This window comes from Equus asinus, chromosome 7 (genome assembly GCF_041296235.1).
Source record: "Equus asinus isolate D_3611 breed Donkey chromosome 7, EquAss-T2T_v2, whole genome shotgun sequence".
In the NCBI taxonomy this organism is placed as follows: Eukaryota; Metazoa; Chordata; class Mammalia; order Perissodactyla; family Equidae; genus Equus; species Equus asinus.
Window position 1 is genome coordinate 106,087,783 of NC_091796.1, and position 17,449 is coordinate 106,105,231.

The following is a 17,449-nucleotide window of genomic DNA, read 5'->3' on the forward strand; positions in this document are numbered from 1 at the left end:
AGTCTGCAGAACTTTTTCACATCTAACAAACGTCAGATTGAACAGATGAGAAAGATATGAAATGAAAAGAATGACATTTTAATTTAAGTGGAGTGAAAGCAAACGGTATTTTTTAATAATATTTTTGTCAAAAGGTATTGTGGCTCTAAAATTTCGTCATGTTCCAAATCTATAATTTTTTGATATTTAAAATACACATTTTTGTACATTTTTCAACCAAAAAAAAAGGAAAAAAATTTAAAAAGCAAAAGCCAGAAACCGAGAAAATGGGCGGTGAGGAAGCAAAACCTGTCTTTCTCCTGCTCTCCTGTGGTTTTCTTGCTCTCCCTGTAGCCTGGAGGAAAATAGTGAAAATACAATAATTTCATATTAAACCAACACATAGATGTAATTAATTTCTTTCCAGATGGGCGTAAGGGACCTGGCTGCTTTAATGTGCTGAGGAACTGCTGGATTCGAGGTGATTTTCTTTCCTTTGGCTGCTCAGAGAATTGTGGGGGAAAGTAACAGCTCCTGCCTCATGAATTTTTTTTTTTAATCTGCTTATTGAACACAGACAAAATTAGAATTGTCTTCCACTTGAGCTATAAACTGCACAGGGAAAGTCACCAATGTTTTTAAGGAATATCTGTTTTTGTTTTGTATCAAATAGTAATATTTAACTAATATGTAACAAACTGGGTGGCCTTGCGTTTGTTTAAACTACCGTGACTCTAACGTCAGGAACCCCTGTGGTTGTTAAAAAAAAAAAATCGATTTTTAAACTATTCTTCCATTTATTCTGAGGTGGCTTTTCCAGCAATCTTGTGTCAATAAGCAAGTCGTATAGCGGAAAACAAATAGTTTATGTGTTCCTGGTAAGTAATTTTCTCAGGCTCAAAAACTCAGAAATACAGTGACTGCTGCTTTTTAGGAATAACCTTTAAACTGGATGGGAAAGGGGAAAATATGTTTTTGTTGACACTTGGAAAGGGGAGGAGAGCCGAGGCGCTTTTGGTTTCATTGTGTTAGGGGAAAAGCTGCTGAAAATGGAGGACTCGTTGGAAGGCCAGGCTCCAGGTGTTTGTTTATCTCCACGCAGACACAGCTCGGACCCCTGACAATTATGGCATGAGTGTGATGTCACGGAAGGAAGCCAGGCAGGTGGGTTGTGCAGGGGGAGCCCAGGAGGTACCCCGGGCATGCAGACAGGACCCAGTCCAGCCTGGCAGCCTGGGCAGCTCCATCCCACTACCCTCATCCATGTTGGGTCCTCTCTGGAGGACCTTCTCTATTTTACGATGTTTGCTCTTCTTTAAAACCTCCGCAGTGGCCCACTCAGCAGCATTATTGGGGGTCTATTGGTCATTGTCACAGACAAGAAAAGTGACCATAGTGGGACCAAAACTTGAGATCCAAGACGTTTCTGCACTCCCTTGTCACGTCAAGAGTCCACAGTGTGAAGGGTGAGCCAACCATGGGACATCTTTGTTCACGTCCCACAAAGGCTGGGCCACCGTGCATGCAGCCTCAGTCCTGATTATTGACGCTGCTGCCTTCGTGTGTGTGTGAGAGCGAGTGGGATTCATTTCAGTTTTTGTTTTGTTCTGCTTTTTGGGAAAACAAAGATCCCTTTGGCGGCACCTGGGCAGCCAGAGCCACCAACGGAGACCCCGCGGGGCAGGAGGAGGATGGGGTTTGATGCCGGAAGGCCAGTTGGCTTTGTGCTTGTTTTTTACAACTGAAGGCTGCTCAGTGCCGAGATCCTCCCGGGTCAGGGGCCCTGCCCGGCCGCCCTGAGAGGCCCCTGCGCGGCCGGGGCTGAGGTTCTTCCCAGCGGTCCTCCCCGAGATCGCCCCCAAGGCCCTCCAAGGATCAGAAGAGCCAACTCACGTGTCTGAATATCCAGAACATTCAACCATGCTTAGAAAACCAGGCAGCTGGCCTCTGGTCTGGAAGACTGAAAACAGGTGTCAGTAATAAACAAAAGAAGCGACAGTGTCTGTGGTCTCCTAGAGCAGGGGAGGGGAAGAAGAACGCCCCGCAAAGGTAAGGAGGCTACTCCTGAAAATGTACGTGCTGGGGTTCGTGCCCCGCAGCCGGGTCTCCCAGCACTAGCCCCGGCTTCCTGTGGTTGGAGCAGGTCCATGTGGAGAAAGCCAGACAAAGAGATAGGTGGGGCCAGCCCCACATTCTGGCCAGAGTTAGTTAACTGATTGAAAAGCAAATCTGATTACCCCAAAACCTCCCTCCAGCTACCTGCTGTGGGCAAGCGGGGGCTCAGACTCCTACCCCACAGGCCTCCACCAGCCTGGCGTTTCTTGGCCCCTGACCTCCCATCACCCTGACATCCTTTACTCCCCAAGACACACTCCTCTGCCGCCAACACTGGCCCGGAGACAGCAGAGGCTCTTGTTATGCCTGTTGCCCGGGACCACATGGGTCAGCGCCTCTTGGAGAAGGCCAGCCTGCTGGAGCAGCTTTGGGGCTTTGCTTTGGGGATCTTGGGAGCATCCCTGGCCTACAGGTGAGGAAGCCTGCAGAGCTCACAAGGAGAGGAAGGTATTGCCCAGTGTCAGGAACTCGGGACTCCCCGTGCAGCTGCCCCCGTGCTGCAGTCAAACACTGACACCCCGAGTTCTCGGACCCCACACGGCGGTGCCGCCACCTTGCCGAGCCAGCCGTGCTGGCGTGCAGGCAGGGGCACACTGCAGAAACCCTCCAGCACGTCCTGGCTCCTGTCCTGTGCCCAGCACTGGTGTTCTTGTTCAGAGAACAAAGGCCCGGAGGCCCCTGCAGAACAGAGAAAGGCTGAAAGCAGTGGCTTTCAAAGCTGGCTGGCCGTGGCCGGGGTGAGAAATACGTTGTACGTCCCAACCCAGCACAGGCATGATGGCCACATATAAAACAAGTAGTGAACAAGTATTTATACGTGGACAACTGAAGCAACGTCTTCAGAAAAGAATACTTATTTTGCTGTGCATCATGAACTCTGTCATTTGTCACCCTATTTATTTTCTTTGCAATGACGGCCACCACCTGCTAAAATGATCCCATGACCCTAATGGGTCCAGCTCAGAGTTTGCAGACCACTGTTTTCAGAGCTGAGGGTGCGAGGGGTGATGGAGTTCAGAGCCTGGTCTGGGGTACCCGTAGTCCTTGCCTGCTGTATTTGTTTCTCCCCGTTCCAGCCCTGGAGTCAGACCATCCCACTGGATTCTGGCCACCACTTCCTAGCGCCGTGACACTTGGGAAGTCACCTCCCTTCACTGAGCTTCTTCCTCTTAGAATGGGGATGACAGCTCCGACTCCTGGGGTCATGCTGAGGGTCAAATGAGATCATGCCTCAGACAAGGGCTGGACTCAAAGTGCCCAAGTACCCGTCCCTTTCATTCCTGGACCTCCCTGCCACACCTCTAGTCCTGCCCAAGATGCCTGCTCCGGGATCAGCCTCTCAGTATCATCCTTCTCCCCCTGCTAGCTCAGCTCCAGGCTTCCCTTCGGGCCACCTCCTGGGTTCCACTGCGGATTTCAGAGCTCTCGGATCTGTGTGGTCCAGCGCAGCATCACAGAGCTCAGATTGTCATTCTGCCCCGTGGAACCCCTACACTACCTCCCACACCAGCATCCGTGGACAATCGGCTGTTTGCTAGCTGCTTCGGCACCAACCCTAGCAACAGCACGGTGGACGCTCATCTCCCTGTGTTGAGACCAAGTATTTGGGGCCCAGAGGGCTGTAGTCACGTGACTGTGGGTTGCACAGTTAGTACGTGGCAGAGCTGGGGTTAGGCCAGCTCTCTTGGCCTGGGAAGACCGTGACACTCTGCCTGACCGGCAGCCCCTAGGGTCCATGGCCAGCCTGCTCCCTCTGCGGAAGGGACGATGAGCTCCTGTCTTCTGTGGAGAGGCCCCAGGCAACAGGGAGAAGAGCCTTCGCCTCGTGGGCCCTGGGAGAGGGAATTCGTTTTCCTCTGACTGTTTCTGAATGGCCCTCCTTGGCGGCAGGACCACAGCCTTCCTGCACCACCCTCACCCCGCTCTCTCTCCAGGGATTAAGCAACAGATGCGACCAGGAATGGCTGCCCCTGCGTTCTCTGTACACACGCAGACGTGTGCACACACACACATGCACACACTCGAGCACACGCTCGCATACGCACGCACACACAGACACATGCCTTGCGCATTTTGGTTGGCAAATTACTTTCCCACTCTTTAACCATTCTAGCCTTCCATAACCAATAAATAAAAGTTAGGAAATGGAGGAGCCGGCCTGGTGGCACAGCGATTAAGTTCATGCACTCTGCTTCGGTGGCCTAGGATTCACCGGTTCTGTTCCCGGGTGCGGACTTATGCACTGTTGGTCAAGCCATGCTGTGGTAGGCATCCCACATATAAAGCAGAGGAAGATGGGCTTGAATGTTAGCTCAGGGCCAGTCTTCCTCAGAAAAAAAAAAAAAAAAGGAGAATTGGCAGCAGATGTTAGCTCAGGGCTAATCTCCCTACCCCCCGAAAAAGTTAGGAAATGGATAGCTAACTTACTCTGTGTCAGGTAATAGAATGTTTTGGAAACATGGAATCTGATGGAAGTTGTCTGTAAATGGCTCTTTCCCCTCCAGTCTATTTCGGGCTTTGTGAGTCTTCAGTGGCCTTGAGGTGGAAGGATGCTGTGCAGGGAACCACCGTGCCTGCCAGACCTGGACGGGGATGTGCTGTGGGCCCGGGTCCCTGCCCATGGAGCCAGATGTCTAATGGGACCCGGATAGGCAGTGCAGAGTATGCAGCAGGGACGGACCACGTCTGGCCTCCGGATCAGGTGGTCAGGGAAGGTGATGCTGAAGAGGGAGTGCTAGTGAAGCCCTGGAGGAATGTTCTGGCCCCTATATGTGCAAAGGCCCTGCCAGGAGCTGGCGGGGTACCAGAGGAGCAGGAAGGAGGCTGATGTGGCTTCGGCAAGGGGTAAGGGCAAAGAAATGGAAAAGAATAGTGGGATCTTTCTGCCTCCAGCCCTGGACATCCCATCTCCTCCACCCAGAGCCCCAGGGCACTGCCAGGCCCCTCCCAGAGCACCCGCTAAGCCACGGACCTGCTCTGTGCAGCCAACTCTTCTGTGTGGCTTTGGTGACCTGTCCTCCTGAGTCCGTTTTCCCTTTTACTGGGTCTTGTTCATCTGAAAGCTTTTTATCACTTGGAAGCTGCTCTTATGTGATCCAGCTGTTCCGGCCTGCTGCTTTCCTCCCTCTCGACCCCTTTCAGGGGAGACTGGGAGCAGTGGACATCCCCCCCACCCACTGCTGCCTTTCTCGGCCGTCACTGCCCGCCGGCCTGTCCAGCAGAGCCCCAGGGCCCTGGAGGTACAAGAGAAGCACTGACAGGTTCTCAGAGTCCTTCTCTGGGCTTCTCCAGCCAGAGGCTTTGAACCGCACCGTGGGGAGACCCCTGGGCCCCCGTTCCCCATGCACACACACAGGCACGTGCATGCACATGCACACACATACACCTGTTGTCCCTTGAAGAAAACTGTCCACGTAAAGGAGTGAGTTACCCAGAACCGACTGACCTGCTGTTCCCCTGGGAGCGGCCTAGGGCCGGTGCAGGGTGCCCTCTGAAGCTTGTCCTCGCCCTGGGGCCTGGGCACTGGCATTTTCCTTGGATCTGTCCACCTGGAAAATGGGTGCCACAGACTCGGGCTTCCAGCCCCTGTGATGGCTCGCTCACCTCCAGCATCCGTGACTGCAGCCTCCATCCAGCCTCGTCATCTGGGCTGTGCTTCTGCTGGGCAGTTCCTCACCTGTGCAAGCAAGAGTTCTAGAAAATGCTTTGAGCTCCCCTTGCTCCCGGGCAATCAGAGACAATGAAGCCGACCTTGCAGGGGGACAGGCAGGTGCACAGAGGAAGGCAGGCCCCTCTGCGGAGTGGGGACCCCGCCCTCCCCAGCCTCTGCGGGCCAGTTTGCTCTCGCAGATGTCCTGCTCACCTCTCGCTTCTCTCCTGCTGTCTGACCCCTGCCTACTGGACTTTGGATTTGTTTTATTTTCTTTCCCTTCCCACCTCCCTGTCACCTCGGTCATGGCCCTTCACCCTGTGCCTCCCCAGCGTAAACCTTCTCCAGTGCCGTGGTGGCGGCTTCCGTCCCTTCGTGGTTTTGCCTCAGTGTGTATTAATATTCAGACTCTTTTAGGGGCACAAAGACCCCAAAGCAGAAGAGTGCCTTGGGGGGTTGGTGTGCAGGTGAAAGTTGGACCCTGCAGGCTGCTCAGCCTGTTCTCACTGCCCACAGCCTGCCGAACTGCAACTCCACGTGAGACACTCCGAGTGCCCCTGAAACCTCCCCACAAAGCCCTCTAATTTGGAGTCTGTTCAAGTCGTAGGCCCACGGAAGCAGAAAATCCCTCAGGAGGTGTCTAGCCCAAGCCCCTTGTTTTAAGAGGAGATCACGGTGGCCCAGAGAGGGAAAGGACTGGCCTGACATGACAAAGCAAGTTGACAAGTGTGCTGAGACCAGGTGGAAGGGGGAGAGGGCAGGGGCTCTGCCCCACTGGCTGGTTAAGCATTGGCAAGCATTTGATCCAAGCCGTGTCTTCAGCTGCAAACTGGAGACAGTAACCCGACCACCCCTAGCCTAGAGGGTTGTCAGGAAATGGAAATGGCATAATTTATATAGCGTCCTGAGCGCAAGCTTAGTGGAGCCAGCATTCACTATATGTTAGTGTCACTGGGGGCCTAGAACCCCCAGGCTCTCCAAAGAGAGGAGAGGAGAGGAGGCCCCGGGACACCTCGAGGGGTCACAATCATGTGAAGACAAAGTTTGCTTCTTGACCGAGGTGGGCTGGACAGAAGCCACTGGGGGCAGAAGGCTGGCCAGGGGTGCTCACACTGCCTCTGTTGTGTCCAGTCGGGGACAGCGATGGTGGAGGGGTCAGCCAGCTTCCATGGGGAAACCGAGGACCTGTGGAAGAAGCGAATGGGTGGGAGGATGGAGAGAAGCAGAAACGGGGCCCCAGGGACAGAGCAGATATCAGCCTGTCCTCCTGTCCCCGGGTGTGTGGCCTGACTGCCTGCAGGCCAGCCACCCCTCCACAGCCCTCTTTTACTGCGGGGCGTGGGAGACACCCACGGTTCGGTTGACCCCAGTGTCCAAGGGTTTCGCTCCCTGCTACAGTCCTTACAGTTTGGGTGGAGCTGAAAGAACAGGGTTCCCGGTGGGACACGTAACCCCTGCCCAGCCAGCAGCATGTCCCCTCCCTCTGGACACTGTGATCGTCCTCTCAGGAGTGGACATGAGGACGGAGGCCAAATCAGAGTGAAATGGGGGCCTGAGTGGGAGCTGAGATTGCTGAACGGTAGAACGAACCACAGAGCTCACGGCCACCTTGCCACCCTGTGGGGGAAGCCCACTGGACAGTGAAGACGACCTGGAGGAAAGCTGAGCTCACACAGACAGACAGACTTGGGGACATCATTTGAGCCACTGGATCCAGCTGAACCTGGAATTCCATGATCAGAAGAACCAGTAAATTCACCTCTAAGCCAGTTTGAGTTGGGAGTCTATGCTGACTGGCCGCCCCAGTGCCCCCTGCCAGCCCAGCCACCTGCGTTTCACAGAAAGTGTGTCAGAGTTCAGAGCCGAGTCTATGCACAAGGCCCTGTCCACACTCCAGTGGGGCATCCCCATGAGGTTCACGGACATGCCCCAGGACAGAGAGGCCAGAGACCACGTCCCAAATGAGACCAGGAGGAGACATGCTCCAGGCTCCAGCACAGATGACGAAGACCAAGCCTGTGCTCCAGACCCAGGGCCACCAGACCAGTCCCACGAGCACTCTGTGGACAGGCTGGGCTGTGCCCCTACTCCTGAGGGAATCTTGGCCCCTCGGTAATGGAGCATTGCGGCCCCCCTGCCCCTTCATCTGAGGCCTCCTTTGTAAGGTGGCAGCTAGGAGGCCAGGTTCAGGGACATAAAGACTGGAATTTGGGGGCCCATGTCAAGGCAAAAGACCCCCTTTTGCAGTGGACAGACCTCGTGAATGAAGGAAGCCCTCGATGGGGAAGGGGCAGTATTGCTGGTCTGAGTCCCGCCGTCTCTGGGAGTGAGGGGCCTGCCCTGTGACACAGGCGCATGGGCTCTAGCCAGGACTTGTGGGGCTGCTGGCCAGGCTCTGCTGCCCTCACAACCCCTCAGCAGCCTATTTCCTCCTCTGTAAACTGGAGACCCTTCACACTGACTTTGTAGGGGTTTAAAAATCAAGGTCACTGACCAGTAGGAGGCCTGGGGCTGAAGCCCACCATTTCCCGAGGGGCCCATCAGGAGACTGGCCAGACAAAGGGCGAGCTGGTCTCCATGGAGACAGGCCCAGGGCCTCTGGTCCATCCTTCCTCTCACCTGAAACAGGAGCAAGGCCAAGTGCGGGCATCTGCTGCGGTCTTAGAGGCCTGAGGACATCCAGGCCACTCCCATTGTTTTCGAGACGGGGAATCTGAGGCCCAGGGAGAGGGGGCCTCTCACAAGGTCATGGAGCTAGTCGGGGGCAGCGCTAGACACCTGCCACACCAGGCTCCGCCATCGCCCGTGGAAACCTGGCCTTGTTAGGGCCTGAAGTGGCCTTCCTGCTCCCAGCTGCCAGGATACCTGCGGTCACCAATGGCAACGTCACCCTCTCAACAGCCACTCGAGTCACAGAGCAGCAACCACGAGCTCAAGTGAGCACTGGATTCAGAGACGGGATGAGACAAGCAAGGTAGTCGTTGGGGGCCGGACCTACGGGAGGTATTTCTGTCCCGGGCGGTCTCTGATCTCTGTCCCAGACTAAGTATAGTTCCTTGAGCATTTTTGTCTTGGTTATCAAGCAACCGTGGCACAGAAATAGTTGGTCTCCTCTTTTCCAGGTTCTAGTTCAGGGCAGCAGGGAAGGCTGAGTGGGGGCCTGGAGGCCCGGCCTGGGTGCCTGATGGACCCCGAGTGACACCTAGAACAAATTAGCCCCCTCCTTGGCCTCACTTTGCCCACCCATGAAATGAAGACGCGGACCAGAAATTGTTCCGGGCTCTTCCACCTCCCCGCTTCTGGAAATCATGGGAAATAGAGCTGGCTGCTGTAAGCAAGCGCCGGGGGGCCCCCACCGGGGCTAGGGGGAACTTTCTGGAGTTCTGGTTTTTTCCTCAATTCTCTTCCTAGAGACCCAATATTTTCTCTCTTAAGGGGTGAGTTTTTTAAATGACATGACTGTATTTTTCTTTTTAATATGAAAAAACATAATAAAGGAATTAAAGGCTTATTACCCCTCCAGATAACTCCTGTTGACATTTTATAAACTAAAGTCACACATGCCCCTGGGAAGAAGATTCAGAGGACACAGAAAGGCAAACCACAGAAGCTGAAAGCCCCCAGCCCCGCCCCGCCAGCCCTCGTCCCCACAGAGCCTGGGGCATCGTCGCCAGCAGCCAGCGGTCAGGCACTGGGCTCGCATCCCTGCACCTCCACACAGCACCCGCATGACCCAGACGGACCCTTCACCTCCCGGGGCCTCAGTTTCTTCATCTGCAAGGTGGGTAGATGGAATACGCCCTCCCGAGGGCTCTGAAGGGCTCAGCGAGTTGAGGGTGTACGGGGCGCTGGAAGCGAGCTCAACTTTCAGTGCCTGCGGTCCCGGTCTTCACAGCCAGTGTGAACTGGTCCTGGCATTCTTCCAGAGCAGATACCACCATCGAGTTCTTCATCTTTTTTTTAAGTCAAAACTGGATCATTCTTTGTTTGGCATCTTGTTTCTTCACCTTGTTTATTTTAGAAGTCCACGGTCTGCACACACTCCCTGCTCTCTCTTAGGAGCCCTCGACCCACAGCCCCTCTTTCACTGTTGCCGACACTGGGAAGTTAGATTCCTGGAAGCAATGATTCTGGCCCGGACTACGTGCACTTTCAGTTCAGCTGCATTTACTTCCATCAACGAGACTGAGCATCCCACCTCTGCACGCCCCTGCCAGCCCTGTGTGTCTGGCCCCAGGCGCCCAGGCAGGGTCACCTTGTGATGCAGCGCTGCCACCATGAAGGCCCTAGTGATGCATAGAGACGCAGAGACGGGGAGCTGGCTGCAGGGCCCAGGGACGTCTCAGGGGCCCTGGGAGGAAGGGCCGAGCCTCGGCCTGCAGCCAGCTCCCGGGTGCCTGTCAGGCCCTGCCCCACATCCATCTCTCAGGGTGTTTTATAGAATGAAGTGCCTGCCTTTGGGCCAAGGAAGTTAGCTGGGACACTATCAACCAACTTCATCTAGGCCTCTCCTGAGGCAGCCCTCTGCCGCCCGGGGCTGCCTGGGAAGGCCGCGGTGAGCCCTTTGGGGGCGGCCTTCGGAGACAGCCCGTGGTGTAACCTCCTCAGCAGGTTCCGCTCCAAGCTCAGAGAGCCGGCGACTTGTGCAAACAGCCAGATGCCATTCTGAGCCAAGCCCAGCGGGGACGCTGCTGGGGCCAGCCCAGGTCACCCATCTGAGTGACCACAGAACAAGGACACGTGTCTGCCACAGTACCATTACTTGCTTAGAGAAAATTCCAGAAGAGAGCCTCCAAACCTGTTTCCAGTAATGGTGGCATCACTGGGTAAGGAGGCAGCTTCCAGGGTGACAAGGGGACTCACTGGGAGAGACCACAGTTTTGTACATTGGTTAAAATAGTCACATGCTGGGTCCAGTGCCTGCCTCAGCAAGCTCAGCCGACGTCTGTGGCTTTGCAAATACTCTTCCCCTTGCTTGGCCTGCTGTCTCTGCCCCACCTGGCCTTCCATAGCCCCTTGCTCCCTGCTACGGCCCACTGAGCCACCGACTCATTATGTGGCCCCTTTTTGTCTCCTTGTCCATCCGCCATCCCAACACCCAGACTGAGCTTCTAGAGGTCAAAGGTCATGGCTTTCCACTTTTGCATCTCCATCACTCAAAGCAGTGAAAGGGACTTAGTGACTCAGGGATGGAGGAAGAGAGGCGTGTGGAAACACCCCTGGAGGATGGCGTCTGAGGACCTGGTGTTGGGTCCTGGGCAACTGAGAGCTTGCCCCGCAGTTTCCTAACCTGTTGGAATGACAGATATCGAACGTTCCTCCCAAGTCTGTTATTTGTGGGTTTTCTCATGGCGGGAGCAAGAAGGTGGGACAGGCCAGGGGAGCCTGAGAAAGCCCCCGGCTGGGTGCCCGGTACCCCCAGGACAGTGCTAGGACTGCTCAGTGTCCCAGGGAAGGAGCAGAGATGGACAGAAGGGCATGGGAGGACACGCTTTCACTGACCCTCCAGCCCGGCAAAGCTAGAAACCGTCAAAAAGTAAAAATTCCATTTGTAAACAAGATCAAATTATTTGATTGTGAAACCAGGGTCCATGGAATTTAAAATAATTTAATACGGAACAATATCATTTGAAATGCTGGCCAGCCAAGGACCTGGGAGTGGGGGCGGCTCTAACCTCCTGTGGCCAGACACGTGGAACCCGGCCTCAGGGAATAATAACAAGTCACCATTCCAAAAGCATGGCTGAGAGTCAGCTACGTGGCAAGCGAGGCCCGGCGAGGAGCAGCCAGCCTGTGGCTCCTGTCGTCCTGCAGGACAGGAGGACAGGATGGGCACGTGAGAGGACGACAACTAAAGAGCAGTGCCAGACAGCAGGAGAGGAGGGGCTGGGGGCGTATCATCCAAGCCGAAAGGGAGGCCCAGATGGAGCCAGGGGAGCACACTGGGGCCTGGCGGGCATTGTCAGGGAGATTCCGGGAGCTCCAGTCCTCCTGGGGAGAAACCGAGGGCCCATGCAGTCAAGAAGGCAACGCCCTCAGGGGAGCGGGCATCGGAAGAGGAATTTCAGAATCGGAAAGGCCATGGTTTCCAACCGCAGCTTTGTCTTGTATGGCCCATGTGACCTTGCAAGCAAGTCACTCCCAAGCCTCAGTTTTGTCATCTACAGAATGGGAATGAGCCCAGTCCCTGCCCCCAGCTGCAGCGAGAGTCAGGAATCATTGACAGGTACCACCCTGGAAGCTGACCTCGCTGGCGCACGGAGGCGCTCCAGGTGGAGGGTGTGTGAGGCAGTAGATGCCGTCTGCAGACACCTGCAGGGCAGAGGCAGTCGGCAGGTGCCCTGGAGGCCCGGCTGGGGCCCACGCCTCTGCAGCCGGCTCTGTGCTCGGCTGGCTCGGGATCCCAGCCATGGCACCCGTTGGTGCTTTTCGGGAGGCTGGAGGAGGCAGGGCCCGCAGATCCTGGTACAGCAGCTCTGCCTCCATGTATAAACACCTTCGGGAATATTTCAGGATTGTAAGAGCAAGAAAAACAAACCCAGGGAATGCAGACAAAGAGCAAATGCTAACTTTCATGTCACATCCAGAAACCACATGTTCATCAAGCCACCTGCGGGCTTGTAGCTCCGTAGGGAGGTGCAGGATTGTTGTGTTTAGAAAACCAAACTAGCCATACAGCTGCGGGGGAGGTCCGGTCGCCACCTCCCTCCACCCTCCCAAACAGGGGTCCCACTGCAGAGCAACGCTTGAGGCTGCCCGGGGATTTTGTGGGGGGCACCCGTGCCCCTGGGTTTGCAGCCACCTGGAAGGCAGTAGGGCTGAGTGGGGATTTCTCATCACTGTGGTGCCTCCTTGGGCACGTCTCCGTGCACAGTGGGGTCTGGAAAATGTCCCAGGTCACCTGGCCAGTGAGTGGCAGACTTAGAACTCAAACCAGACCGCTGACTCCCCAGTCTCGCTCTCTCCCCACTGTCCCTAGTTGAGTTCAACTACCGAGGGCGGGCAGGACTTGGCCGACCACCAGGAGGGGTGAGAATAGGGGACAAGCACAGCCGCGGGTTCCGCACGTACAAACCAATACCTGTGGGCTCGGGGAGGGCTCCAGATCCCTCCTACCCCTTGAGACACGATGCTGAGAAGCGTTATTTTTGTTCCTCCCAAGCCTTGCCAGATTACACTGTCAAGGCCAGCCCCGTGGAGATACTTCCTTGGTTTCGCAATTCACGCGGTGACTAACACATGTTACATTTTTTTTTTTTTTTTTTTAAAGATTTTATTTTTTTCCTTTTTTCTCCCCAAAGCCCCCGGTACATAGTTGTATATTCTTCGTTGCGGGTCCTTCTAGTTGTGGCATGTGGGACGCTGCCTCAGCGTGGTTTGATGAGCAGTGCCATGTCCGCGCCCAGGATTCGAACCAACGAAACACTGGGCCGCCTGCAGCGGAGCGCGCGAACTTAACCACTCGGCCACGGGGCCAGCCCCAACACATGTTACATTTTGAAAACCTCTCTTGGTAAAAATTTAAGCTGAACTGTAGATACATAAAAGTCTTGGTGTTAATGGAGTTCATGATTTCGTGGTGGCTGTTTTGTAATCCCAAGATTCCAAAAGGATGTGGACTTCTATCAAGACAGATAACGGGCCCCCTCCCGGAGCCGCCCTTTGAAACCAGCGTCATGGGCAGCAGCCCTTATACCTGTCCATCAGTATGTAGCTTAGAAAGCCCCTCGAGTTCCCTGCCCCTCAGGATGCCAGAACGCTTCCGTGGGGTGATCAGAGCAAGGACAGCGGAAGCCCACAAAGGATGATGGGTTCCCTCCATGAGGCATGAGTGCAGGTGCCCACCCGCACCCTGCCTGGTGCTGGACATGGCTTACCCCATTTCAGTGCCACTAAGTATTGGGTTACCATGACCACGCTGAGGCAGAGGTGTTAAGTCTTGCTCAGGGACCTACCTCTGATAAGGGATGGAGCAGTACTCGATCCCGGGCCTCGTGCCTCTGCAGCACAGGATGCCCATGGCAGTGTCCATCCTGCCCACAGCCCCTGTTGCTGGGTGCGCTCACATCCTCCACTCTGCACCCGCCTCAGCTGGTTGCACCAGGGTGCTCCCCACGTGGGACAGCCGATGCATAGGCTGGACAATTGGGGTCTCTGTTTGAGCATCTGAACTAAGAAATGAAAGAAAGTGGGGCAGCTGGCAGCAGGGCGCCATGATGTCCCTGTGCACCCCAGGACTACAGGGCCACCTTGCAGTTGGTGTGGGATGGTGACAGAGAGAGGAAGAAAGAAGGAGTGGGGCTAAGAATGGCGGGGAGCGACCATCCGCTGTGAGAGAGGCCGTGTAAGGAGCCGGCCCAGGGCTGCCCCGGCCACTGCTGGCTCCAGCTCAGTGCCCAGTTCCCAGAGGCAGGCAGCAGCCCGTCTGTCTGAAGTGGCCCTTCCCAGCCCTGCGAGCGCCTCCATCACACCCCCTGTTTATTGCCTTAGAGGATAACACTTATCAGTCTGTAGTTACCCTGTGTTTGTTTCATTTGCATTGACCTCCACACTGGACTGCAGACTCCACACGTTAGTCCTCCGTGCATGGATTAGACTCCCGGCTGGCTGGCTCCCCACTGTATCGGCAGGGCCCACCCCAGTGTCTGGACATAGCGGGCACTTAATAATGATTTGTTAAATTCCTGCACCTCTGAAAGAACAAAGGAGCCCCCTCGCTCCACCCCGTTGCTGTGGGTAATCTGAGTGGATTTTACCACCTTAAGAAGCCACCCAGACACAGGGGTTACTCTCGGTCCTTCCATGACCTCAGACAGGCAATAGGGGCAAGGTAAGGCAGGCAGCTCCCATATCAGCAGAGCACTCACCTGGGACACACGCAGTCAGGAAGCGGTTGTGCAACCAGAGACACGTTTATGACACAATTAACCTCGAGACAAATATTGATTTTTCTTCAAAGTTCAGGGCCTATCTATCCAGGTTCCTCTCGGCTCCCCGCCCACCACTGCACTTCCCCGCCCCCAGCTGCCTGACAAGCCCCGAGCCTCAGGCCATCAAGGCATCAGGGCACAAGGCTCCGTGATGCAGGACCCCACCCGGGCCTTCCCAGTCAGCATTCTGGTAACTTGAACGTTGCGACCCCAGGGCCGTTGCAGTAGCTGAGAAATGTGTGCATCCAAGGAGAAGACTCTGAGAGGCTGCTTGACGAGGAAACGGTGCTTGCTGTGGAAGAAGAGGGACCGAGGCAGTTCGGGAGGTGTCCCACACACTTCTTCTTTGTTCTGGGCGATCCCTTAGTGTCCGAGCTCCTAAGACATACACATTTAGGGAGTAAAAGGGGTGCAAGACAGGCCCAGAAGAAACCACAAGACAGTGTGATAGGCACAGAAATGAGAGTATGTCCCAAGCCCACGAGGGCAGGAACAGCTCTGAATGGGGGTCAGCAAGGGTTTCCCGGAGTAAGGAAATTTCCATCGTCTCTTGCCATTTTAATTCGGCGTCTCCGGAACTCCTGTTAGTGTTGGAGCCCACTGGGCCCTTAATGGAATTACTCAGCTTTTTGGTGCTAGCGAGTTTGTCCAGGTCGCGCAGGGAAGCACTTTAAAGCTATTCTTTCCTTTATTATAACAACAACCTACAATGCTTGAAAAGACATTTTCCTTAATTCGATAACCAAGTGAACTAAACGCATTTGCTGAAGATAATTAAGAACCTTTATAAATATAAAGCAATTATCCCATCAAAATACAGGGCTAGATGTTGTTATTCAAACTAGCTTTTCAATCAGAACCACCCTTTTTCAAAGCAATTCCAAAGTGCTCCGCGGCAGCCTTTGCTGAGCTCCCCGGGCAGCCCCGCCAGTGTCTGGCTAGCCAGGCCGGCCACTCGGTCCTGAGAGCTGCTCACCACGGAGTGCCCGCCCGTGTCCGCCCCACTCCCTGGACCGGGAGCCGTCTGCGGCCAAAGACTTCTCACTCCCCTTAGGGGTCCCAGCCTTGGCCCAGAGCAAATATCGAAAAGCAATGTGACGTAGAACAGAGGAGACTGGGAGATGAGACAACTCAGTGCAGTGTGGTACCCTGGCTTGGATCCTGGGACAGAGAGGACATCATGGGGAAACGGGTGAAATCCAAATAAAGCCTGGAGTCGAGTTAATAATCATGGACCGATGTCGGTTTCTTAGTGTTAGCAAACGTACCACGGAATGCACGGTGCTAACGGGGAAAGCTGGGTGTGGGGTGTAAGGGAGCTCTCTGGACTATCTTTGCAACTTCTCTATAAATGTAAAATTATTCTATAATTAAAAGTTTATTAAAAAAACCAAAATGTGACTGAACGCAAACAAGAAGGCAGAATCTAGCACTCCCCATCTTTAGAAAACCCCCCAGCCCACTCACCTCCAGGGCGGAACAAGCAATCTGTTATGTATATGGGGGGGGAAACAGCTGGGAGAAGGGGATACATTCCGGGGCACCTCATTTGATAGTACGTTTTTGTGTGACTATTTAGGGCAACTTTATTTGTAATCAGATAGCACTTCTACTAGAATTGTGTCAGATGTCAGGTGTACCGGAACCTCCCACAGTCCTGGGGTGGTGATGGTACGGCTCGTTCACACACCTCTCCCTGTTGGCTGAGAGCCTGCGGCTGGGAGAGGGCAGGCCAGTTCCAATCCATCACAGCTGCATTGTGACTTTCATGGGCCAGTCCCGTGATGATGATATCTTTCTATATATATCTATATCCAAACAGGTGAACCCCGGGCTGCCGAAGTGTATCACAGAAACTTAGCCCCTATGCCACTGGGCTGGCCTCCTCTCTCTCTATTTTTTTTAATTTTATAAGCCTTCAGATATTTCAACACTTTTTTTCTGCTTTAGGCAAAACTGAATAGATGTTCATTGGCCCCTAAAAGAATCGTGTTGAGACAGATGTTCTTGAGGTTTTTTCGGAGGTAACGTTGGTTTATAACATTATATAGATTTCAGGCACACAGCGTTATAGCTGACTTCTGTATACACTACATCACATTCACCACAAAAGTCTAGTTGCCATCCGTCACCATACAACCTCCTTTCGCGCTCCCCCAGCCCTGCCTCTCTTCTGGTAACTCCCAATCTGTTCTCTCTGTCTATGCGTTTGTTCGCTGTTGTTGTTGTGTCTTCCACATATGAGTGAAGACATGCGGTATTTGTCTGTCTCCATCTGACTTCTTGCTTAGCATAATACCCACAAGGTCCGTCCATGTTGTCGCAGATGGAAAGATCTCATCTTTTTTGTGGATGAGTGGTATTCCGTTGTGTATGTATGTACACCACATCTTTATCTATTCCTCTATCCATGGGCGCGTAGGTTGTTTCCATGTCTTGGCTATTGTGAATAACGCTGCGATGAACATAGGGATGTGTATGTCCTTTCAAGTTAGTGTTTTCGTATTCTTTGGATAAATATCCAGAAGTGGCATAGCTGGGTCATATGGTGGCTCACTAATGATTAGGGGAACGCCAATCAAAACCACAAGGAGGTATCCCCCTCACACCCATCAGAATGGCTGTTCTTAAAAAGACAAGAAATAACGAGTGTTGGAGAGGGCGTGGAGACAGATATGCCTGCGCTGTGCCTGCCGCGCTGATGGAGAAGCAGGGTCCCCTGGCCACACTAACCAGCTGAGTGACCCGGGGCGAGTTGCTTAACCGCTGCCTCTTC

The 17,449-nt window shown here is 54.2% G+C and overlaps 1 long non-coding RNA gene across 1 annotated transcript; it reads right to left on the reverse strand.

The window, feature by feature from the left end:
* Nucleotides 1-94: 94 nt before the first annotated feature.
* LOC123287250 (uncharacterized) lies at nucleotides 95-8,420 on the reverse strand. Its single transcript, XR_011504802.1, has 5 exons — nucleotides 8,363-8,420; nucleotides 6,855-6,928; nucleotides 5,540-5,770; nucleotides 1,873-1,939; nucleotides 95-334 (listed from the first exon to the last, which is right to left on the reverse strand). It is a non-coding gene; the product is annotated as an uncharacterized lncRNA (long non-coding RNA).
* Nucleotides 8,421-17,449: the final 9,029 nt, after the last annotated feature.